The sequence below is a fragment of the Notolepis coatsorum genome, assembly GCF_963971535.1.
Source record: "Notolepis coatsorum genome assembly, chromosome: 10".
Taxonomy (NCBI): domain Eukaryota; kingdom Metazoa; phylum Chordata; class Actinopteri; order Aulopiformes; family Paralepididae; genus Notolepis; species Notolepis coatsorum.
This window is the reverse complement of record NC_140174.1, coordinates 4,419,191-4,445,123: the sequence shown is the minus strand read 5'-3', so window position 1 is coordinate 4,445,123 and position 25,933 is coordinate 4,419,191.

Genomic DNA, 25,933 nt, shown 5'->3' with positions numbered 1-25,933 from the left:
TTTTTGACATTAGGGTCTCTGTTTTCCCGATGAATGATTTGTTGTGGTTTGTGTTTTTTCCAATAGTGGCTAGTTGTGGGTTTAACGTCACATTAAGATCCCCCTTCCAATTAAAATTCCCTGTCTCTCCGTAGCCGTCATATCAAACATCTGTTTACAGAACTGCCAGTGTACTCACGGAGGTGCATAATATATTTAGTACCGTGACAATCACCCTGTCTAATTTCCCCCTGATCACACTATACCTTCCTTCATTATCCTTCATTTCCGCTATTTGTTCATAATTGACCCTGCCTGAGATTAATGTTGCCCCCCCCTCCTAAATCCTGTCGTATAAGAAGATGAAAATACCTGTCTATATCCCATTATTTTCAGCTTACAATGTTCCAATTCTGTGAGACGTGTCTCTTGTAGCAATCCTATATCTACTAGGGGTGTAAAGATTCCGATACCGATATCAACCGATACCGATATATTTCCCCCCCAAAAAAAACAGAATAATTTCAGGTAATTAACATTACATATCTCTTGTCGTGGAATTAACACAACATTATGCATACTTTTGACAATAAATAAATTAAGAATTTGTTCTTACTTGCTTGCCTGGGTAAATAAAGGTTAAATAAATGTAAAACAAATTAAATAAAATGTTTGAAAACCGATACCGATAATTTCCGATATTACATCTTAATGGCAATATCGGCCGATAATATCGGACATCCCTACAGTACATACAGTACAACCTCACCTCCCGTGGCTCCACTCTTCTGAGTGTGTGTCGTACAGGTGCCTCTCAAGGGCCCCTTATAATAGGATTTTACTCTCCCCTCTCTCCTCCTGGAGTTCATAGAGATAAGATAAGATAAGATATTCCTTTATTGATCCCCATGGGGGAATTCAGGCATCATAGCAACATGGGGGGGGGGGGGGGGGTGGAGACTGGAGGTACAGGTACATGGGACTATAGTAGAAGACATAATACAGGTAATACAATTATATTACAGTAGAAAGTAAACAAGGCAGTGTAAACAATATCACAAGATAATTACCTGTGAGTATACGCATAGAGCAAGTAGGCAGTGTAATGAGGGTCTGTATGCCCTACCAGTTATATTATGCATTACAATAAATATGGTTACAATCAGTGATGCCACAGATTACTTGTAAAAATAATCGGATTACTGATTACTCCTTTAAGAAGTAATCTAGTTACTTTACTGATTACTTGATTATATTATATATGTTGTAACGTCAGTGAGCCACCGCGGCTAGGCTAAAAACAAACTATCAACACGGACCGACTTGCTTTAGCGCAGCACTTTGCTCTCATTTCATTAGACACAGACCAGCGCGGACCTTCAATGACATGGAATCGAATTGAATTTACCAACTGGCTAACGTTAGCCGCTGTTAGCCACTCAGCTAACATTAGCCGCTGTTAGCCACTCAGCTAACGTTAGCTGCTGTTAGCCACTCAGCTAACGTTAGTCGCTGTTAGCCACTCAGCTAACGTTAGTCGCTGTTAGACACTCAGCTAACGTTAGCCACTGTTAGCCACTCAGCTAACGTTAGCCGCTGTTAGCCACTCAGCTAATATTAGTCGCTGTTAGCCACTCAGCTAACGTTAACCGCTGTTAGCCACTTAGCTAACAGCGGCACGGTGGTGTAGTGGTCAAACACTGTCGCCTCACAGCAAGAAGGTCCAGGGTTCGATTCCCGCTTGGGGACCAGGTTTCCATCAGGCCAGTTACCCAGGTGGGGTATCTCCCAGGCCTTTCTGTGTGGAGTTTGCATGTTCTCCCCGTGCTCGCAAGGGTTTCCCCCCCGATAAGATAAACCCAATGGAAAAACATGCACAACAACAAGATCGCTAACGCTGTGGCGTCCTTGACGAAGACGGACAGGAGCACTTGGATTGGTCCCCTGGCGCGGCTCACGTTGACGCCTGTCTGCTCCCGGCTGCCCTTGGGGGGGAAGGACGATGGGATGGGTTAATCGCAGAGACTAATTGCATGCATGCATCACATTGATTGATGACCTCTGAGCAGGTCCTAAATTATTATTATTATTATTATAATGTTAGCCACTCAGCTAATGTTAGCCGCTGTTAGCCACTCAGCTAGCGCTAAACTATCTAACTAACTAACGTGATTCCGCGATACCAGTTCCATTAGTGAGGAAAGGGGGGGGGGGGGGGGGGGTATATTGATGAGGCTTGACAACAGAGGTTGATAACTTCACATTTATTGGCAATTCGTTTCTTTATATCGCTTCCAGGTTCCAACTGTGTTGACAAAATCCTGGTGTGGTCAACTATGGGCTACGGCAGTACGGTCTCTCTCTCTCTCTCTCTCTCTCTCTCTCTCTCTCTCTCTCTCTCTCTCTCTCTTTCTCTCTCTCTCTCTGAATGAATGAAAATTTAATTTAACAGATTGCAGAATGGGTTTGATTGATTGATTGATTGATTTTTATTGTGGAGTAAAAGACAGCATCCAAGGGATAAAAACATGAGAAAGTGCAAGCACTTATTTTCATCATGGTACCTGATTTTGGACATGGACAGACATCATAAAACATAGAGCATCATAATAAAACAGAGCATCATAATAAAACTTAGAGCATCATAATAAAACATAGATCATATAATAAAAAACAGAGCATCATAATAAAACATATAGCAACCCCATAAAACACTCCCTACCCTCTCCTTCCTAGACGTGGCTAGTCTATACTTCACTGGCTAGCCATTTCTTTGTGGCACGTCTAAAGCTTCCCCCCTCTTCGATGTTTGTCAGGGCCACTGGAAGCTTGTTCCACTCCAGTGCTGCAGAATATAAAAAAGTATTTGTGCCCATTAGTGAGTTGAATTTTGGCAGAATAAAATCCGTACTGCTCCTTCTAGTGGAGTATGAATGATTGTCACGGAATCTATTAAAGTAATTGGATAGATATTTCGGACCTGTATTTTGAACTATCTTGTGTGTGAGACCTAATTTGATGTGAATTACCCTTTTATTGACCGGAAGCCAGTTTAGTTGCCTAAAGAAAGTTAGCCCTAGGTGAGTGCGTGGAGGTAGCTTAAGGACTACTCTCATTAATTTGTTTTGAGCTGTCTGAAGTTTGTTTTTCAGGACCTGTGGAGTGCCACTAAACCAGGAGGTGGCAGCGTAGTCAAAGTGACTTTGTACTAATGCGCCCGCTAGCATTTTAAGTGTTGCCTGGTCCAGTAGTCTAGCTAGGAATTTTGTTTTCTGGCAGATTTTAGTGTGGGCTTTTTTAGCCATGGCCTCTCCTGTAAGATGTTTGTCCAGTATGCAGCCTAGATATACTACAGAATCATTGTTTGTTATTTGCTTCTCACCTACTCTTACCTTCATTTCAATTTCTTTACCAAGCCGTTTCTTTGATCCGAACAGGATGGCCTCTGTTTTTCCTAGATGAAGAGATAGTTTGTTATCTGACAGCCATGTCTGCACATTTGATAGCTCCTCACTAAGGGTCCTCTCCACTACTGCCAAGTCCTTATGGGAGACCAGAATGGCTGAGTCATCCGCATAAAGAAAAATGGTATGATGAACAGGCATTCTTCATATAATTTATGTAAATGAGAATGAAGAGAGGCCCCAGGACACTCCCTTGAGGCACCCCGCAGGTGATCGCCTTGGCTGAGGAGTAGGTCCCGTTTACATCTACCATCTGAGACCTGCCTGATAGATATGAGATGACCCAGTTCAACGCTGACCCGCTAAACCCAATCGCCTTCAATTTAAATAAAAGGACACTATGGTCAACCGTATCAAAAGCCTTTTGTAGGTCCAACATGATCATTCCACAGAATTTCTCACAGGATCAATCTCCTTTCTGATGCAGTCAGTCAAATACACCAGACAAGTCTCAGTGGAATGAGATTGTCTAAAGCCTGACTGATGCTCAAATAGGATACTGTTACTCACTAAATATGTATTGATCTGTTCATGTATGATTTTTTCCATGACTTTTGATAGTACACTTAAAATGCTAATTGGTCTATAGTTACCCTTGTCTGACTTATTGCCCTTCTTATATAGTGGAATTACTCTAGCACTCTTTAGATCTGATGGTACCTTCCCATGCTCTATGGAGAGATTGATTAGGTGGGTAATAACAGGGGTGATGCACTCTGCTGCATCGTTAAGAAACCTAGCAGGCATCTGATCTAATCCTGTCACTTCACTGGAATTAAGTTGTCTTAGCCTCTTGAGAACTGCGCTCTCTCTCTTGCAGCCCTAGTTGTGAGTAATAATCATTAACCTGTGTTTCTCCGAAACGCCCTGAATGCTCTGGGAGATCTTCTACTAGATTATTCACCACTGATGTAAAGTACGTTTTTGTCTGAGGTCAATTTACCCTTGTGGTTCAAACTAAGGCTGCTAGGTTTGGTTTTTAGCCTTTTGCTGTAGCCTAGACCCTTTAATGATTTCCACAATTTACTGGGGTTGTTCCTGTGGGATTTTTTGGCTGTCATAATCTCCCTGTTCGCTTCACTTCTTAGTTTCTTAAACTCTTGGTAGTCTGAATTATCCCTTGATTTCTTAAATTTAGAAAAACTTAGATTTCTTAAATGTATCAGTTTTAAATTAATATATCATCAGTAACCCAGGGCTCTGTTCTATGCTTGATCCTTACCACTTTGCTTGGTGCTAGTTTCTCCACTACATTTAGAAAAATTGATTTAAAACATATCCAGGCTTTATCAATATTATTACATTTCAGTAAAGTTGCCCAATCTACATTATTAAAAGACTTGATGAGAGCAGCTTTGCTGTAGATTTTCAGAGACCTAATACACACAATTCAATTCAATTCAATCAATCAATTATCTTTAATGGCCACCCAGCCAGGCTGGTGGAATTTGATTTCAGTGCAGCATTGTTACAGCTTTTGTTCCAACATAGAACTGTCTGTGTTGGTGTTTGTTTACTGTGAAAAAAGAAAGAATGCATACACTGTATTGCTGCAACAATTACCAATGTGTTTTACACAAATGGCTCAATAAAGGAATCTGAATCTGAATCTGAATCTGAACATATAACATGACTTACAATACGTACATACTACATGCAGTTAAATACATAAATACATAATTACAAGACCACAATATCAAAGTTCAAGTTTATGTCCATGTCCATAGAAACATGTCCGTATGGCAGTGGGGAAGAAGCTGTCTCAATTATTAAGGGGATGCAGACCAGAGAAAGATGTTTGTCTTGTTTACATCAGGGTCCCCCATTTTCAATTCATAGTGACATTTATGACATACACAACATATATGACATCATGACATTTATGGCATAGGTACATACATGAAATACAGGTATAGTAGTTACATTTGTGATATATATGATATGCAAATATACAGTACTGTTACCCATAGATCCTGACAGAGTATATACATATGATGGGGAAGAGACTGTAGATAAGGAGGGGGTGGGTGGGTGGGAGAGAAATATACACACGGTAGGGAGAGAATATATACATACGGTGGGGAGGAGACTGTACATTAGTAGGGGGTGGGTGGGTGGGAGAGAAATATACATACGGTGGGTAGAGAATATATACATACGGTCGGGAGGGGACTGTCTTATAGGTGGGGGTGGGGGGGTTTGGACCTTTACAGTGGCCAGTTTCGAATAGCAGCCTCCCGTAGGTGCTCTTTAAGAGCGGTTTTGAATGTGGGTAGGGATTCACATTCCTTTACAGCTTTGGGTAGGGCGTTCCACATTGTTAGTCAAAGTGGGCAGGGGTGAGGTGGGTTCTAGGAGTAAGGTCAAGTAGTAGTCTGACCAGTTTTTTTTGTGATGTTTGTAATCGTGTTTTTAGCGCCTTTGAGGTGCTTTGGTACCATGAGGTGCAAGCATAGTCGTAGTACCCTTGAATGAATGCTCCTCATTTATTATGATTTAAAGTGGCTAAATGTTACAATATAAATACTAACTGGATAGTTAATGATAAATATTTAATTTCATTATCTGAAATATTATAAAATCATTAAGTCTGCTATAAGCCATTATCCCTTTGTGTGTGGTTATGTTTGTCTCACAGTAGTGTGTATATATGTGTGTGTGTTTGGCTAACGTGGATAGAAAACACAGTACTGTGCAAAAGTCTTAGGCACCCAAGAGTTTTTATATAAATTGTCTTACAGTAGATTATTTTATTTTTAATAAAAATAAAAATTATTAGTGTGTCAGTAGACTACTCTTAGTACATTTTTAGAAACTTTTCATTTAATATTTTTTTAAAGCATCTTCATGGTTTAATGCAAACATATGTTGCAGGGACTATTATAATCATCATATTGGCGTGACTGTATGCATAAAAGGGTTAAATCAAGCAAGCAAGGTGTGTGTCAAGAGTTACTCCAAGGTATTTACTACTAGTGCCTGTTGTCTTTAACTGTAGTGTCTGTCTGCCGTCTTCATAACCACACTGTGTCTGTACTTCTTTATTACATTTTTGTTTAGCTCTCCCATCCTCCCCAATTTTTTAACTCACCAGCCACTACTGACACACACATTGGGGGATGTTTTAAAAATATAATATATTTGTGCTGCGGCCACTGCTATAGACCCCTCACTATAGACCTCTCACTATAGACCCCTCACTATAGACCCCTCACTATAGTCTCCTCACTATAGACCTCTCACTATAGACCTTGCCAATAATTTTTACCATATTTTTAGTTTTACCTCCATATAGAGAGAGTGATCTGCAATCTGCTTGGGTTGGGGTGCAATTCCTAACAGGCTCAACCATATGGATAAAAGTTCCCATATTATGTGCATTACACAAACTAAAAACAGATATTACATTACATTACACAAACTAAAAACAGATATTACATTGCACAAACTAAAAACAGATATTGTCTTAATTACTAGAAGAAAGAAATGCACCACCTTTGGTTGATAGTAATTTACTAATTTCTTAGGATTTCTTTTGGTCTAATAGATGTTTAAGGTTCTTAGATGGATCCCCCCACTGCCGCCTCCTCCTCCTCCTCCTCCTCCTCCTCCTCCTCCTCCTCCTCCTCCTCCTCCTCCTCCTCCTCCTCCTCCTCCTCCTCCTCCAGGGGTCACTGCAGGGGTCACTGCAGGGCGCCACGGGGAGTGGCGTACTGGCTCATGTTAGGCAGGCCATGCATTATGCAGCACCTTAGGCCACAGCGCGGGTTCTCTATGTCCTTGGCTACAGTCCACCTGTCGCTGCTCTGGTCATAGAACTCCACGTTCGAGATGGCGAGATGGTCACTGCAGCCTCCGACCACGAAGAGTAGGTCGTCCAACACCCCGATGCCAAATTCGCTGCGGGGGATGAGCATGTCGGGCAGGGCGCGCCAGGAGTCAGTCAAGGGGCTGTAGGCCTCCACGCTACGCAGGTCGTTTTGACCGTCCCACCCTCCCACCTGAGGACAGGACACATGAGAGGAAGGTTTTAGTGTGTGGCTCAGGCAGGCAGGCAGACACTGTATTAATCCACTTAGGGAAATGAGGGCATCACAGCAGCATTGCAAGTCAATTGATACATATCTATAAAAATATCTAGTATAAAGCATTTGTCTCTGTGTGCACCTACCACATAGACTTGTCCTCCATACGCAGCGACTCCCACTGACCTACGCCTGCTGCTCATGGGGGCGATCAGAGTCCACTGGTCGGTGTCTGGGCTGTAGCACTCAGCTGTGAGCAGAAAGTCCATCCTGTTGACGCCACCACAGATGTAAACCTGTAATAAGAAAGAATATTCTAATTTAATTTATATATTCCATTTTATTTCATTGTACTTTAATTGTCTGTTAATGTTGATGCACCAAAGGACCCAGACACATTTTTTGTATGTGCAAGCTTACTTGGCAATAAAGACATTTATGATTTCTGATCTAACGTTCCTTGTGTTCATCTACCACCGTGTGTCCCTCAGTTTTACCCACCTTGCCCTGGAGGGCTGCTGCGCCGCCTTCTCTCCTGTGCTCCAGCATGGGTGAGATCAGTGTCCACTGGTTGGTTTCAGGCTCGTAGCGCTCGGCGGTGTTCAGGTCCACGAGTCCGTCGTACCCTCCCATGGCGTAGATACAGCCGTCCAACGCGACCACGCTGACGTAACAGCGGCGTGAGTGCATGGGAGCCGCCTGCAGCCAGCTGCGAGTGACAGGGTTGAACGTGCTCACACTGTTCAAATCCTCTACGCCGTCGAAGCCACCGACGCAGTAGACCAGACCATGGAGAAAAACTGTGTCGTGGTCGACGCCGGGAGGCTCCAGCCCAACGCTCACGTCCATCCATCGACCGGCTTGGATATCGTAAGCCTCCATGTCAAGCTCGATTACCGTAAGCCCCTGAGGACTCCAGCCCCCGATGGCCAATAGGACCTCCTGGGGCAGGCGTGGGCGGGTCAGGGGGTTTGGGAGCCTGTCAGAGCCAGGGGGTTTCAGGACGCTGAGGATGAGGGTCCTGCAGTCAGGGCTGTCCCTCACCACAGGGTTGTTCTGGACGTTGTTCAGGATGTAGTCAGGCCTCATCAAGCCCATGCGAACCTGGGAAGAGACAAGCAGACAGTGGGTACAACTTAGACAGCGGTTGTAGACGGTTTCACTGGAATTCTGTTGCTACGGAACAGTTTGGACCCAAATGTTTGAGAACCACTGTACTAGGGAACCTAGTGTTGTTTTAATGTAATGCACAGTAATACAATTAGCTACCTTGGGCAGCAGCAAATGGATGTGTGTTTTACGCTCCTCACAGGAGTGGTCGATCCAACGGAGGACAGCCTCGAACACTGTCTCCTCGCTCTTCACGTTCAGGTCATCCCTCTCGATGATGTCCACCAGTTGCTGCAGGGGCAGCTCCACAAACTCCTGTGAGACATGCAGCATCTCCTCAAAGTGGCACACGATGAAGAGATGGGCCTTGTGCCTCAGGTCAGGGCAGTAGTACATGTCCGCAAACCTCCAGATGCTGACACAGTTTTCCAGAGACAGCTGGCCCTCTAGGAAGTCACAGCACGCTCCTTTTATGCCAGTGACGAGAAGCTGGTCTGCAGCCACCAGAAGCTCCTCCACGTTCTCTGCTGTCACTGGCACAAAGTGTGTGTAGGCGTACTCTATGATGAGCTGCATCATAGCTGGGGACACCCCAGGGATAGTGTGGACTGGTTTCTCTGAGTCGCTCCAGCGAGTGAAGAGGGCTCTGTGGGATGCAGAGTATAGAGATATCTGATGAGTAAACAGTAAGCAACTGTCCTGTGTACTAATATATTTTCACTGTAGAAGTATAGGGTCTTAGCACAGTAGAAGTATAGTATATGTTTACAGTAGAAGTACAGTATAGTCTCTGTTTACAATAGAATTATAGTATATTTTCATAGTACATAGTAATAGTAATGTTATATATTATAATATGTAATATAATAATAAAGTATAATATATTTAGCCCCCATTTGAATAATATAGATATTATGTCTAAAAACATGACATTCTTTAGAAGTCTTAAAATATATATTTTCTTATCTAAATTAAAATAAATGTAAAATAATAATAACGTTATTTATAGGGATGCACCAAATATTCGGCCACCGAACATTATCGGCAGAGAAATGGTTAAAAAAGGCAAATAAATAATAAAATAGGCAATAAAATAGCTAATAGTAAACATTAAGAAAAAATATAATAACACTAAAATAAGACATTAAAAAAGAAAAAAGAAAATTATTTAAAAAAATACATAAAATAATGATAACAGTGATAATAAAAGTAAAGATATTAGAAATAAAGAAAAATAAGAATAAAATAAAGATAATAATTAATTACAGTATAGTATCTTTTTACTAACCAAGCTAACCTGAACCAAGCTAAACTTACCTGAAATAGTCACTGCAGCCACACAGGAGGGCCTTGTGGGCATTAAACTCAGTGCTGTTGACTTTAATAACCACATCACAGAACCTTCCCTCCAGACGCAGCTCATTAAGGATTGTACAGGACATGGCTCCTGTTTCCTTTTCCATGTGGTGATTTCAAAATGGTATCTACAGAATATATTCAAGCTTACAGACAAGTAGCCGGAAACAATGAGACAGTGAGAGAATTGTTGAACAGATACACAAAGGTTCTAGAATTTTTTATTATGACATCATACTGTGACATCACAAATGTTCTAGAATGTTTGATTATGATGGCATCTTACTGTGACATCACAAATGTTCTAGAATGTTTGATTATGATGGCATCTTACTGTGACATTACAACGGAACATGTTTGAGTTAATTTGACTAATATAAATAATGTATGATATAATATTAGGGCTGTCCCCGATTAAGGATTTGTATAGTGGACTTGTAGTCGCCAAAATTAGCATAGTCGAAAAATAAAAATGAAAAAATAAAAAAGTATATATATTTTTTTAAATGTATCATTCCATTTGGGCTGAGGGGGGTGCTTAACACATTGGGGACGGGCCACGTATTTATCCGATTGTATTTACACACTGATTGTGCCCTAGTGTCAGGACCGGTGGTGATCAGAGTGGCGGCTGGCAAACTCCCTATGGAGGGGGTAACGTTGCTCTTGGGCAATGACTTGGCTGGAGGGAAAGTGCTAGTGAAACCGGAGGTGACATGCGTGTCGGATACTCAAGCGGCAGGAGAGGGTCTGGCGAAGCAGTATCTCGAGGGCTTCCCAGCCTTTACGGTGGTTGAGGCCACAGACGAAGTGGAGGAGGAGAAAGAGGAGAATGAGGGGGATGAGAGTGGGAAGGATGCTATGGGGAATGTTGCTACTTCATGTGCCACCATTTCTGTTGGTGTTTCTGATATTTCATGTGGCACCATTCTAGTTAAAGAGGCTACAAGGCCAGAATTAGGCAGCCAGCCTTCCTACAGTAGCTCTAACGTTCATGATGTGTCACCTTTCGGCAGTGATGATCCCGGTATGTCAGTTAGTGATTCTGATATTTGTTCACGTGACCGCACTGACAATCTGCCAGGCACTGGGTATGCTAGGTATGCTAGTCAACCTAGTTACCTGTGTCCTGTACAGCAGGAGCCTCCACAGCCTAGTCTGATGAGTGGCAGCCGTTTTGATCGTGATGATGTTGATGTGTGTCCCACCATTTTTTATCCTGACGTGTTGTTTTTTGTGACTCCATTTTGATTCCTGGCGATGTTACTGTGTGTGCCGACATTTTGGCTCATGGCAGTGCACATTTTTTGCCACCATTGTTGCTCTTGACAGTGCTACATTTTTTTGCCACCATTTTGAGTGGTGAGACTGTCGTGACTGTTTCTGTGAATGACTGTGTTCCAGCAGTGAGGATGACGTGCCTGTGGCGGTTCATCCTGCTTTACTGTCTCCTGAACTGGTGATGCCAGGAATGGGGGAGGCGGACTCGGTGGCAGTGCCATGAGGACGTGTTTCTTTTTGTTTTCCTGTTTTCTGTCCTGAGCGCAGTGAGCTTAGCTCTCGTGTTGATTCCGATTTATTGTCTCTGTTTGACAGGTCTGTATCGGCGGGGAGACCTGTTGTCATGAGTCTTTTGTTTGGTGATGATGTGTTGGTGGGTGGATTGACTTCTAGGCCTTGCGCCTCGGGTGAGGCTGAGTGGGGTTTAGTTGACCGGATGGTGAAGCTGGATCGGGTGTTTCCACCAGCTCCACTCCATCTGGGTCCAGCAGCATACGTGTTGGAGAGGGCTCGCTTGCCTGAGGGTCGGTACAGTGTTGTTTCTTGTCTTAGACAACATTATCGAATGTTCTCCAGTGGGGAGCATTCGACAAAGTTGTATGTCGTGTTTGACAGGGGCCGACCCATTGTCGCTCTATGGTGGTATTTTTTTGGTGTGCAGTTGAGTGTGAGTATTGACCGGGGCTCACACTCATCACCGTACAGGGGCTACACATGTTTAGCATGTGTAGTTGCATTTTTGGTGTACAGTTGGATGTTGGGTGTGACTCTATAAAAGGGGCCTCACACTCAACACAAGCACTGCACGTATTTAGTATGTGTGGTTGTGTAATTTTTGGTATAGGTAAGGTTGGTAAGTATCCCCTTATTTATTTATGTTCATTCTCTTGGTGATGGTTTCTTTGGGCTATAGTTGGGAGAAGACCATACATTTCGGGTGTGGGGGTGTTACGTATTACTTTCACATGGTGGAGGGATACTTACTGTCTGTGGTGCATATTCACATTGTGTTTAAGTGTGCTGTCACTAATTGGTGGTCTGTGATTGACACACTGTTTCTTCCTGTTTTTGTTTTCCATGTAATTAAAATGGCCGTTCTTGTAATTATCCCAGGTGTGGTGATGAGACACCACGCCCTACAAAGCAGAGCAGAGTGCAGGCTGCAGTGTCTCCCACTTCACAAGAGATGTCAGCTCTCCAGAGTCTCACCTGCTCTCACTGCTTACCTGTCTATTTTTGCTGTTTGTTCTCTTTTGCCTATGTGCATTCGTTTTTGTTATTTAACTTTGGAGTCTGGAACACCCAGCTCCCACTCTTTTTGTCCATTTAGATAGCTGTTCAAATAAATATTGTTATTTTTGATAAACTCTTGTCCAGTGTCCTGTGTCCACCACTTTACATTCAAGGCCTACACGAGCCATATTTTAGGCTTGAATGTAACAGGCGCATACCCACTTCGCTGTTCTGGAGGATGTACGAGTCATGCGCACCACCTGGGAAACGGGCGACGATGTTCAACAGCTGGTTGTTGGCGTCGCAGATGACCTAATAATAAATAATAATTATAAATTATATTTGAAGAGAGAAGCTATATAAAAGAAAGGGTAGATATAAATATATAGTAACACAGGAAAAAAGAAAAAACAAGTAAGATAAGAAAAGGAAGCAAGGTGCTGTCCAATTGGATGAAGTGGTAACAAGAGAGTTAACAAAAAACAGAAACTAGAAACATACCTGTACATTGATAGAATGGTACTGCTTCCGATTAAGGTATGGGAACGGGTCTGGGGAGGGTGCCAGGATGCGCACGTGGGTGCAGTCAATAGCGCCGATGATGTTTGGCAGCCCAGCAATGGCATGGAATGCCTTCTTCAGAGTTGCGTTCCTCTTATCAACATTGGCTGCATGCACGCTAATGACGCCACGTGCACGCGCGCTCCCTCGCTTAAGCACAGACCAGTCATAGATTATAAGGCTCTGGCACAGACTAAAGACGATGCCTAATTGCCTCTACGAATAGAATGTAACACATTTCATTCACAAGTTCTGTGTGAATGTATCTGAGAACGTCTTGAAAGCCCAAACCGAGATATCTCGGGTTTACCCCCTGCGGGTTGAATGCCCATAACGAGAATATTCGTTTTTTCTCGCAATTTTTTTTTATTAGCGATCTGAATTCATATTTCTTCAACCCAGTCTACCGTTGGTAAATCAGCCACCCCAGGCGCTCAGATGTGAAAAAAGCGCCCCCTATCGTCTCCCAGATGGTAATTCACCCTTTTGGATTGGACTCAATGAAAAAGCATGAGAAAAAAAAACCCGGAATCCACGTTTTACTTTTCACAGAGATATAAGCTTTTCCCCTATAATGTGATATGGCTGTTTGACTGTAAGAGCGATCAGGAACTGAGAGAATCGATTTTCAGCGCGTGGCACCAGCGTGCACACGTACACTAGGGATGTGCATCTCCTCACTGAGGCCGATGCGATGTGCATCTCGATACGGTGCCAACGATACGATACATTAACGATACATTTGAAGCACCGGGCGATGCGATGCGATATGATTCATCCCCTGTTGAGATACGATACGATTTGATTCAACATAATGCGATTTGGGGCGATACGATGCGATTCAACACGATGCAAAATAATAATAATAATAAATAATACAATTGTATGGTATGACAGAGGATTTGGTTGCATTCCTTATATGCAGCTTATATTATTAAAAATAAAATAATCTACTGTAAGACAATTTATATAAAAACTCTTGGGTGCTTAAGAAGACTTTTGCATAAACTGTCTTTTCTATCCACTTTAGCTAAAAACACACGAGAGAGAGAGAGAGCCCCTCCCCGTCTGAGCAGCCGTCGACAGTTGATGATGTCACACACTAGACTAGGTCACTAGGATGCGTCTATACTTTTTTCCGACCGTAGCAGCTCCATTATGTCAACAACACGGAGCCAGCCTGGATGGATTGCATGAATCGATATAATTAAGAAATGAATAACCAATAAATGTGAAGTTATCTTTGAACCCCTGTTGTCAAGCGTCTTCAATATACCCCCCCCCCCCTCCTCACTAATGGTACTGGTGTTGCAGAGTCACTTTAGTTAGACACTAGTTTAGCGTTAGCTGAACGGCTAACTGGCGTTAGCCAGAGGCTACTAGCGTTAGCATGTTGAGCAATTCTATTCATGTCTCCTCGACTTCCACTGTTTGTTGATAACTGTGACGCGGCTCTCGCCTTATATGTAGTAGCGAAGCAATAGTATCTGCTGTGTGTGTGTGCAGTCACAGTGCACTGCTGACAAGTGGATGAGAGGAAATTATATCAATGCATCGGTTTTTGACGATCCAAAGACGCTACAACAAGATGCATCGCGAGTTCAGCCTGACATTTTGCCGGCGCGGACTTATTCCACCGGTGCACTTGCATCGTGAATGTGTATGCCGGCGCACCGATGCAAATCGATGAATCGTCACATCACTAACGTACACATATACTATCGATAATCTAGCGTTTATTTGAAAACGATTCATAAATTGGCAGACAAATGACAACGTTCTAGAATATTACAGTACAGGGCGATTCTCATGGAAAACTTTTTTTTCGTGAAAATTAGGGCTTTTCAAAATACTATAAAGCTGAAATGAACCGATAAAAAACAATCCGCTTCGACAATGTTGACTGGAAATCGGTCATTGATAATGCGACGGGCAGATTAGACACATTTAAAACATAGATTAGGTGATATTAATGCTAACATTGAAGTGGGTGGCGGCATTCAAGGGGGTAAATAGGAAAACACGGCTGGCTCTCAAAGTGTTAACACACCTGATGACCGGCGCTATTGATATGCAAAGTAGCCCAGGTGGGGTACTTATAGCGAGTTGGCGAGTGAAGCGCATTCCTGTGTGCACGCGCGTGCCGTGCACATCCATGCGTGTGCGTGCACGCGCTTCTGCTAACAAAACCGTGCAGCCTCGTTCCATGAAGAACGCATCCCTGGCCGTCTTCACTGGGATCTGCTCTACCGCGGAAAAGGGGAATCTGATACACTGTGTGGTCAACTCCACGATGCCAGCCAAGACCCGTGGGAGGCAGCGGCTGATGGAGGTCTGGGATATGCCCACCCTGTCTCCTAGCCCCCTCTGGAATGTTCCAGTTGCTAGGAAGCCCAGGGTGGACAGTATACCTGCACGTGCGGTGGGCCGTGGCACAGGGTTGGAGCGTCTGGTCTGGCTCCTCAGTGGTGGCTCCAGCGTCTCGGACAGCTCCATCAGCACAGGTCTTGGCAGCCTGAAGCGTCCCAGCAGGTACGCGTCACTCTCGGCGAAGAGATCAGCGTGGTCCCTCCTGTACTGGCGCTCCCTCCTCATTGCGCGTTCGTATCGAGCGTGATTATTCTGGACGTTACCCATAATTGTGTGTGTAAGCCTATAGGGTGCAGAGTTGACCATTTAAGCATGGCGCGATTAATCACTGTTAATTGGATGCCAGGGTTCAATGTACATGATTGCTGTTCAAGTGCACCTGCAAGGTCAGGTTTATTTGTCACACGCAACATCGTACCGGTAAGATGAGCAGTGGAATGTTTATCCACTGGCTCTTATAATGTATACAATAAGCAAATGTGCCAAACTATAAATAAGAACAACAATAAAATGATAACAGAATTATGTAGCTGATGTATTTATTTATTCCAAGTCATTTGCAGTGTGTGTAGTGCTATTGTTTATTTTTCGGACATCAAATAAAGTAATTTCTTATCTTTATTCGGTTGTCTCCGGGTAAAATGTCCAAAGGTTTATAAAAAAAATATATTTAAATAAAAAAACACGTAAGGAAATGTATATTATTGCACAGAAGATTATAGCTTGCGACATTTAAATCAAAGTACCGTACTATATTAATAACGATGGCAACTTTCTCAGTAATGCTAGCATTTCTTCATGGTAATTAATCCACAGTATCAAAACTGAATTTGACAATGATACAGTGTATGCAGGTCAGGAAGCTACCAAAAGAAATACTCACGTCATTAATCTGGTATATTCTGCACAAGGTCACCTCCTCAACAATGTAAAACCACGGTTAGAGGGGTTCAGTGAACGTGGCGTTGTATGTGTGAAGGTGGGTCAGTGTGTCGTCATCAGCGGAGAGCTGGTAGAATGACAGGATGCCAGCGGGCCAGTCCAGTTACACTCCGAGTCTGCGGGATTTTGATTTGATTTGATTTTATTAGGGATCCCCATTAGCTGGTGCGATAGCAACCAGGGCCCCGTTCCCCGTACCTGGTTCAACTAAGTCGATCAAGATGTCATTATCCAGATTCAGTTAACCCGATGTTTGAAGCCGGGATTCCTGTTCCTCGAAGGTGGATTCAGTCTCGTTAACTCAAGCCAGACTTGAGACCCAGGATAAATGCGCGTGCCCGCCTCAGCCGAGAAGGCAGCACGTATCGAGAGCAGAGATCCTGATTCTCTAGCGGCATTGATTGATTAATTGATTTAAAACTTTATTAACATATTGCAGTACGGCTCAATCGCCTCGCCGACAAGTTAAATGCGTTATCTATAGGCTAATTTTAAGTCCCTCATTACCTCAATCAATCAGATTATATTTCTTTAAACTTGCCTGCTGGATTGAATAATCAAATGAGATCTTGCTAGCGAAAATAATTAGTTAAACTGTTATACAGGATAACGATACGGCTCTCTTACCCATTGATTGATGTGTGGTCGATCTTTTACTTATCTCCACTGTGGTCTAACGGGTTCTTCTTTTGACTTTCACGCAGACGACCGGGGTTCGAAACCCGTCTTTTCCTTCTTTTTGCAATATAGGAATAATTCAATTTGGTGCACGTTGAGAGCTATATAAAGAATGACATCCTCAATGCATGTAGATTTATAATATTTTAACTTAAAACCAGGCTACTTTGGCGTATAATCATTAATATTATATTCCAAAAAGTTATATTGGAAACACGGGGTTTCGAACACCGGTCGCTGGGTTGCCAGGATTGAGCACTACCGCTGGGCCACTGTGCCAGATGGGATAAATTCATTGTTTATACATTAATGAACGAGAGACCTGTGTTTAGAATATTCTTTATTTTGAATGAAGTTTTATTTCTTTATCCTCATTCATTAATGTGACGTCAACGGCTCATTCAATTTCTCAAATCCGTCAAACAGCGCATCTCATCAGACATCTTAATCCCAGTTACAATTAAAATAACCACATAATGTGTACATCGCACCGAGCGAGCGCCACGGTATATATAACGTGCATTATTTAGGACAAAGTGAATTTAGTATCAGCATTTTGGGTCTATTTTACATTTCAAAAGCCCCCTATGGAAGAATGGAGCACAAAAACGTAATTCAGAATGGTATAATGCAGATCGTAGACTGTGGGAATAATTTCAGGAAACGGGCTGTCACTTCTTTGCGGGGGCGTGGCGATGGTTGATCCGGCTAACTTGAACTTAAACCCTGCTTTCGACCAGGCTCAAACTTTTGGATCTGTTGTCATGGTGATTTGGATAATCCAGGTACGGGGAGCCGGAAAGTCCGGCTTAAGTCAGACTTCACCGAAAGTTATCCGGCTAACTCAGTTATCCAGGTACGGGGAACGGGGCCCAGCTAGTCTTCCTGGGGTCAACACACAAAAAAACACACAAAAACAATCACTATTGCAAAAAACAAAATTATTAAAAGGCAGTACACACAATGCATAATGAACCTACTGTAACAATTAATATAGCTAAAATTACATTAGTGTAAAACAAAAACAACACTGTTGCTACGGAACAGTTTGGACCCAAATGTTTGAGAACCACTGTACTAGGGAACCTAGTGTTGTTTTAATGTAATGCACAGTAATACAATTAGCTACCTTGGGCAGCAGCAAATGGATGTGTGTTTTACGCTCCTCACGGGAGTGGTCGATCCAACGGAGGACAGCCTCGAACACTGTCTCCTTGCTCTTCACGTTCAGGTCATCCCTCTCGATGATGTCCACCAGTTGCTGCAGGGGCAGCTCCACAAACTCCTGTGAGACATGCAGCATCTCCTCAAAGTGGCACACGATGAAGAGATGGGCCTTGTGCCTCAGGTCAGGGCAGTAGTACATGTCCGCAAACCTCCAGATGCTGACACAGTTTTCCAGAGACAGCTGACCCTCTAGGAAGTCACAGCACGCTCCTTTTATGCCAGTGACGAGAAGCTGGTCTGCAGCCACCAGAAGCTCCTCCACGTTCTCTGCTGTCACCAGCACAAAGCGTGTGTAGGAGTACTCTATGATGAGCTGCATCATAGCTGGGGACACCCCAGGGATAGTGTGGACTGGTTTCTCTGAGTCGCTCCAGCGAGTGAAGAGGGCTCTGTGGGATGCAGAGTATAGAGATATCTGATGAGTAAACAGTAAGCAACTGTCCTGTGTACTAATATATTTTCACTGTAGAAGTATAGGGTCTTAGCACAGTAGAAGTATAGTATATGTTTACAGTAGAAGTACAGTATAGTCTCTGTTTACAGTAGAATTATAGTATATTTTCATAGTACATAGTAATAGTAATGTTATATATTATAATATGTAATATAATAATAAAGTATAATATATTTAGCCCCCATTTGAATAATATAGATATTATGTCTAAAAACATGACATTCTTTAGAAGTCTTAAAATATATATTTTTTTATCTAAATTAAAATAAATGTAAAATAATAATAACGTTATTTATAGGGATGCACCAAATATTCGGCCACCGAACATTATCGGCAGAGAAATGGTTAAAAAAGGCAAATAAATAATAAAATAGGCAATAAAATAGCTAATAGTAAACAATAAGAAAAAATATAATAACACTAAAATAAGACATTAAAAAAGAAAAAAGAAAATTATTTAAAAAAATACATAAAATAATGATAACAATGATAATAAAATATTTAAGTAAAGATATTAGAAATAAAGAAAAATAAGAATAAAATAAAGATAATAATTAATTACAGTATAGTATCTTTTTACTAACCAAGCTAACCTGAACCAAGCTAAACTTACCTGAAATAGTCACTGCAGCCACACAGGAGGGCCTTGTGGGCATTAAACTCAGTGCTGTTGACTTTAATAACCACATCACAGAACCTTCCCTCCAGACGCAGCTCATTAAGGATTGTACAGGACATGGCTCCTGTTTCCTTTTCCATGTGGTGATTTTAAAATGGTATCTACAGAATATATTCAAGCTTACAGACAAGTAGCCGGAAACAATAAGTGAGAGAATTGTTGAACAGATACACAAAGGTTCTAGAATTTTTTATTATGACATCATACTGTGACATCACAAATATTCTAGAATGTTTGATTATGATGGCATCTTACTGTGACATCACAAATGTTCTAGAATGTTTGATTATGATGGCATCTTACTGTGACATTACAACGGAACATGTTTGAGTTAATTTGACTAATATAAATAATATATATGATATAATATTAGGCCTGTCCCCGATTAAGGATTTGTATAGTGGACTTGTAGTCGCCAAAATTAGCCGATAGTCAGCCTCCACAGCCTAGTCTGATGAGTGGCAGCCGTTTTGATCGTGATGATGTTGATGTGTGTCCCACCATTTTTTATCCTGACCGTGTTGTTTTTTGTGACTCCATTTTGATTCCTGGCGATGTTACTGTGTGTGTGCCGACATTTTGGCTCATGACAGTGCAAATTTTTCGGACACCATTGTTGCTCTTGACAGTGCTAATTTTTGTGCCACCATTTTGAGTGGTGAGACTGTCGTGACTGTTTCTGTGGATGATGGTTTACTGTGTTCCAGCAGTGAGGATGACGTGCCTGTGGCGGTTCATCCTGCTTTACTGTCTCCTGAACTGGTGATGCCAGGAATGGGGGAGGCGGACTCGGTGGCAGTGCCATGAGGACGCATTTCTTTTTGTTTTCCTGTTTTATGTCCTGAGCGCAGTGAGCTTAGCTCTCGTGTTGATTCCGATTTATTGTCTCTGTTTGACAGGTCTGTATCGGCGGGGAGACCTGTTGTCATGAGTCTTTTGTCTGGTGATGATGTGTTGGTGGGTGGATTGACTTCTAGGCGTTTAGTTGACCGGATGGTGAAGCTGGATCGGGTGTTTCCACCAGCTCCACTCCATCTGGGTCCAGCAGCATACGTGTTGGAGAGGGCTCGCTTGCCTGAGGGTCGGTACAGTGTTGTTTCTTGTCTTAGACAACATTATCGAATGTTCTCCAGTGGGGAGCAGTCGACGAAGTTGAATGTCGTGTTTGACAGGGGCCGACCCATTGTCGCTCTATGGTGGTGACCCATATCAGTTAATGGGTCGCGTTTCTTTTTGGTGCGCAGTTGAGTGTGAGTCTTGACCGGGGCTCACACTCATCACCGTACAGGGGCTACACGTGTTTAGCATGTGTAGTTGCATTTTTGGTGTACAGTTGGGTGTTGGGTGTGACTCTATAAAAGGGGCCTCACACTCAACACAGGCACTGCACATATTTAGTATGTGTGGTTGTGTAATTTTTGGTATAGGTAAGGTTGGTAAGTATCCCCTTATTTATTTATGTTCATGGACTTATACATGGTGATGTCAGATATCAATGAGCCCTAAGACCATTGGAAAATACTAATAAAAACCGTTCATTAACCACTGTTTGGCGTTGGTGTGTCATTATAACCATGCTGGAATATGAATGCCTTTATTCGTTTTGTTCGATTGGCTACCGGGTATAATATGATTTGTACTAGAGGCATACAATCTATTTTGTTGTCGGTATTAGGTAGCATATATGAATTACATATAATAGCAGCCATAGCCTACATTATGCAACAGTAAGTTGCGCATATATAATAACACATGGCACAGCCCTGCGAAGCCTGCATACAGTAAACTAACCTGATCATTAATCTAGCTGTTGTATCTTTACGCTTATGAAAACATTAAATAATATTTATAGGCTATAGGCCGTCGCTTTGCATTAATAGCCTATATTCTCAAATGGCATTTAATGGCTATCCGACTCCTCGCTATCCGCGCGGACGGACCAGTATACCTTATATCATATCATATTCATATTCATATTCATATCATAGTTTACTCTATCAGCCTACCCAGCATGTAATACGTTCTTTGTTAGAACTCAACTCGTTATAGTTTTGCGCATAGATTGCAGAAGTGCGGGAACGTTTTGATTTATGTTTGAAAGGCTTTGACATTGTGGGACGGGGTGGGTGGAGTTTCGAAGTTATGTAAGCAGAATACAAGTCATATCACCCACACAATATCGATATAGCCAGAGCATGTATGCTTTTCATTCATTTAAGACACATTTATTGCAAGGATTTTGTAATACACATAAACTCAACAAATAACCTCTGTTCTCGTTGCAATGCGTTTTTAATTATTTCTTTATACAGTAGGAAGGGGGAAGAACACTATATTGTGCGTGTTCATATGACTTGTATTCTGCTTACACGCCACCTTCGGGGTTCCACTTGTTTCGTTTAACGTCATGGCAAAGCCTTTTGAATGTGATCGGGGCGTTCCCGTGTTTCTGCGGTCTGTGCGCAAAATTATAACGAGTTGAGTTAAGCGGAGCGCAGTCAGTACACCCCGTATATTCCGATAACGCTATATATAAACCATGCTGCATTCATTCGGAGAGAAAGACCTATTATTCCAAATGCTATTTATAGGGTTTTGACCATAATTGTACGCATGCTCCGAGCTGTGCGTAGATATACGCAAAAAGTCAACCACAAGTTCCAATTGATAAATCCCACACTTTGCTTAGAAATGATTGTATGCACGGGTTACGCACATATCTGTGCGTACGCTACGTTGATAAATGAGGGTCCTGGTGTCGGCTCTGCCCTCTATTACTGATGACAGATGTGACACCCACCACTGTGTCCTTTATGAAAAGGTCGGATGGCCTTCTCTGGTCGAAAGGCATAACTATTATTGGTATTTGTTTCTTTTTAAAGCCTTTTAAAGCTTACATCACAACAACGGAAGCGTGGAACCTATTCTACACCATCAAATGTAGGTCAAATGCTTTTTTCTTGGATGCTTCCAGCTGACTCTGAAGTTGAAGGTTCTTCCTTCTTTTGCTGCATTTAAAAGTGTGATCTCTGACCACTGTGTATCGACTTGTCTTAGCTGATTCTTATTGTTTATTCTTATTTGCTGTGACTATGCTGTATGAATCTACTGATAACTGTCAGAGTCAGAGATGCAGATTCCGATTATTTTATTGTCACAGCCTTTTTAAATGTACATAGATTCAGAAAAACACAAGATGCTTGTTTTTCCCGGCTCCTCCACCGTAGTAGATTGTAAACAACAATACACAACAATCTATACAAACTATACAATACAAGGTGTCTTGTTCACTAAGCTCGTCGACGCTGTAAACGAGGGTGACCTCGGTGTCTCACGAGTTGAAATAAAGTTTGAAAATGAAAATGAAAATTCAATCTTGTTTGTTTTCTTCGTCCTCCTTTGTTCCCACCGGCTTCCTAGGCCGCTCTCTTCTTCCAAATCAGTTCTCCGACTTCCACATTATCCTATCTCCCCGCGTTTCAGCATTTCTTTCTTCGAGTTTCACTGGGAGCTAATCAAAACACGTCTTGCCCTAGGCATCCTATGCAAATCTATGCTTTGATTTATTAAGAAAGTCCCCAAAAGCACATTTCAATCTACAAATAAAAACTCTTTCAGAAGGTATGTGAATATAATAACAACCCTAATCTATATAGTAAAATTTTGTATCACGAATCAAATCTGGATTTGGCCTGTGACCATTTAAAAAAACGTGTAAACACACATGCATCCAGAAATCACACGGAGCGGAGACAGATTACACACAGGCTCATCCATCAATCGACAAATGGAGAGTTTAAAAATACCCACCTTTCCCCCAGGATGCCTAGCTATCAGCTTTAGTGCTACTAATGAGACTTGTTTCATCCCCACTGAAACGGCTTAATTGTTTGATGTGGAATTTTCCAAGAGTTGGCTAGAAAGTGAAGCGAAAGAGCTTCCACTTCCTAATTATACACTCATAATAATAACAACCCCCCATTCTATCGTCTCCTGTTTAATGGGAATTAGTCTGAGTTTTCATTCACCCATGTGTATTTTCAATAATAGTATTCAGCGTGCAAGGTAAATCACCTACTCACCCATGTGTATTTTCAATAATAGTATTCAGCGTGCAAGGTAAATCACCTACAGTGTGCGTGTGTGCGTGTGTGCATTCTTTTAGTTCAGATGAAGTGCCCCAGAGGGAGGCCCGCGGCTTAGGTAGCGGTATTGGATAAGTTATTATCATGCTCCGCCACGCTTCATACTTCTCCGGGACTCGTATTGAGAGAGCATCGGGGCTGCGGGATCAATATACTTCAGAGTGCCTTTAAGTCCTACTCTCTCCAGTCTCCCATACCCTTATCTCTGGTATTCTATTACCCGTCATTCTCAGCCACAGTCCCAGCTTTTGTATTTATCTTATCTCGCGTCCGTCTGTGTGTAACTACAGTATTGTCAGCGCGCGACCACCGTGTCGATACCTGCAGAGTGTCTCACCGGCTTCTGATTCTGTCAGCGGACGGACGACCTCTCCATCTCCTGGATGAACTCCTATAGGGATTCTTTGTGAAGTCTTGTTCGAGTTTTGTTTTATTTGTCACAGATATATACTGTAAGGTACATTACAGTGAAATGCTTGGTTCTGTACGAGCCCCCTGAGATTGTGCTTCATACAGTAAAATAGTAAAAAAGAATAAAGACCAAAAACTATACAAAATATAAAATATATAAACTAAAGTACAACCTAAAGTACAAGGTTGAAGAGAAAAATGCAAACAATAAAATACAAATGCAGCTTTTTAAAATGCTAACATGACATGGGATCACATTGCATATTGTGTGTCTTGTGTTTGTGCATAACGCAAAGTATGCAATGGTGGTTTACAACCTTTTGTCGAATTCAAGTATGCTCAGAGAATGCATGAGGTCTACTGTGATTATTACACACCACACACACAGACGCACACACACACACACACACACACGCACGCACGCACGCACGCACGCACGCACGCACGCACGCACGCACGCACGCACGCACGCACGCACGCACGCACGCACGCACGCACGCACGCACGCACGCACGCACGCACGCACGCACGCACGCACACACACACACACACACACACACACACACACACACACACACACACACACACACACACACACACACACACACACACACACACACACACACACACACACACACACACACACACACACACACACACACACACACACACACACACACACACACACACACACACACACACACACACACACACACACACACACACACACACAATGAAGTACTCAGGTATCTCTTTCAAGAAGGCACCATTGGAAACAGAGGTCTTCCTTTTAATAAGTTTGTCATCCGGACAAAATAAAACGTGATTTTTTTTTTTTTTTACATGCAAACTCCTCTCTCCTACTCACTGTACCATTGTGATCCTGGACACAGGGCTCACATGCAGCTTAACCCATTCTCTGCCGGGCATTGTACCCATCATTGTACCCTCTCTGCCAGCGCTATAAGTCTATGGAGATGTTCACCTTCTTTGCAGGGCTATAACTTTTTAAATTGTATTGCTAAATTGACATTACTATGGCCCATTCAACATCAATTATCTATCGTTCAGGATGTAGGAACGTTTTACTTTTTCATTCACACATTCATACTAAAATACCGTCTAGAGTATAAATATGTTTTTATCGTTTTCTGCAGTATTTCATAGAACGTGAGATATAGGCATAAATGCATAATATTAGATGATCAAATGCAGTTTGATACCGATCAACGTTATATTAAAAATGTCAACTGTACATGGTCCTAAACGTCATGACTGGTCATCTGCGGGTGAACGGAGGGGGGGGGGGGTCGTTTATAATTCAATGACCGACGTTAAATGATTTATGTAACATGGGTGATATATTGATCAGAGCAGTTTGTATCGAAAATGGTAAAGAAAAACACTGAAACTCACCCCAGTCTCCTTGTAGCGTTGGGCGATGAGAGTGGAGCAAACAGATCCCAATTATGGGATGTTGATCGATGCGATCCATTTCCAGTTTGTATATTACTAATACACGTCCAAATCATGTTGATTATTGAGTTATGGCAAAGATCCATATCGACAGTGTCTGTATTGAGCCCCGGGACGATAAGCGAGTGGCCGGACAAAAATGGGGGACGGACCGAGCTACAATGGGCACTTCCGGTTTGGCAACTCGCCGATCGGCCACCAGGTGGCGGTATTGAAGCGTTGCAGAGTTGTGATGGCTCAGACAGCATCACCCAAGACTCCGTGGGTGAAATATGAATACCATGACGAAAATATGAAATATTGATCTCAAAAACGCCTCACGGAGTTATTGGCAGACAACACATGGCGGAGAAACCCGCCTTAACACGTGATTGGCGGAGAATGGGTTAATATGATCATTCCCAGTTGTAGTTTTGAACTGCAAAAAAGAGTATTAGTGTTGACATATTGCGCGGGGTATGAAATATCACAGAAACAGAAAACAGACACACACACGCACGCACGCACGCACGCACGCACACACACACACACACACACACACA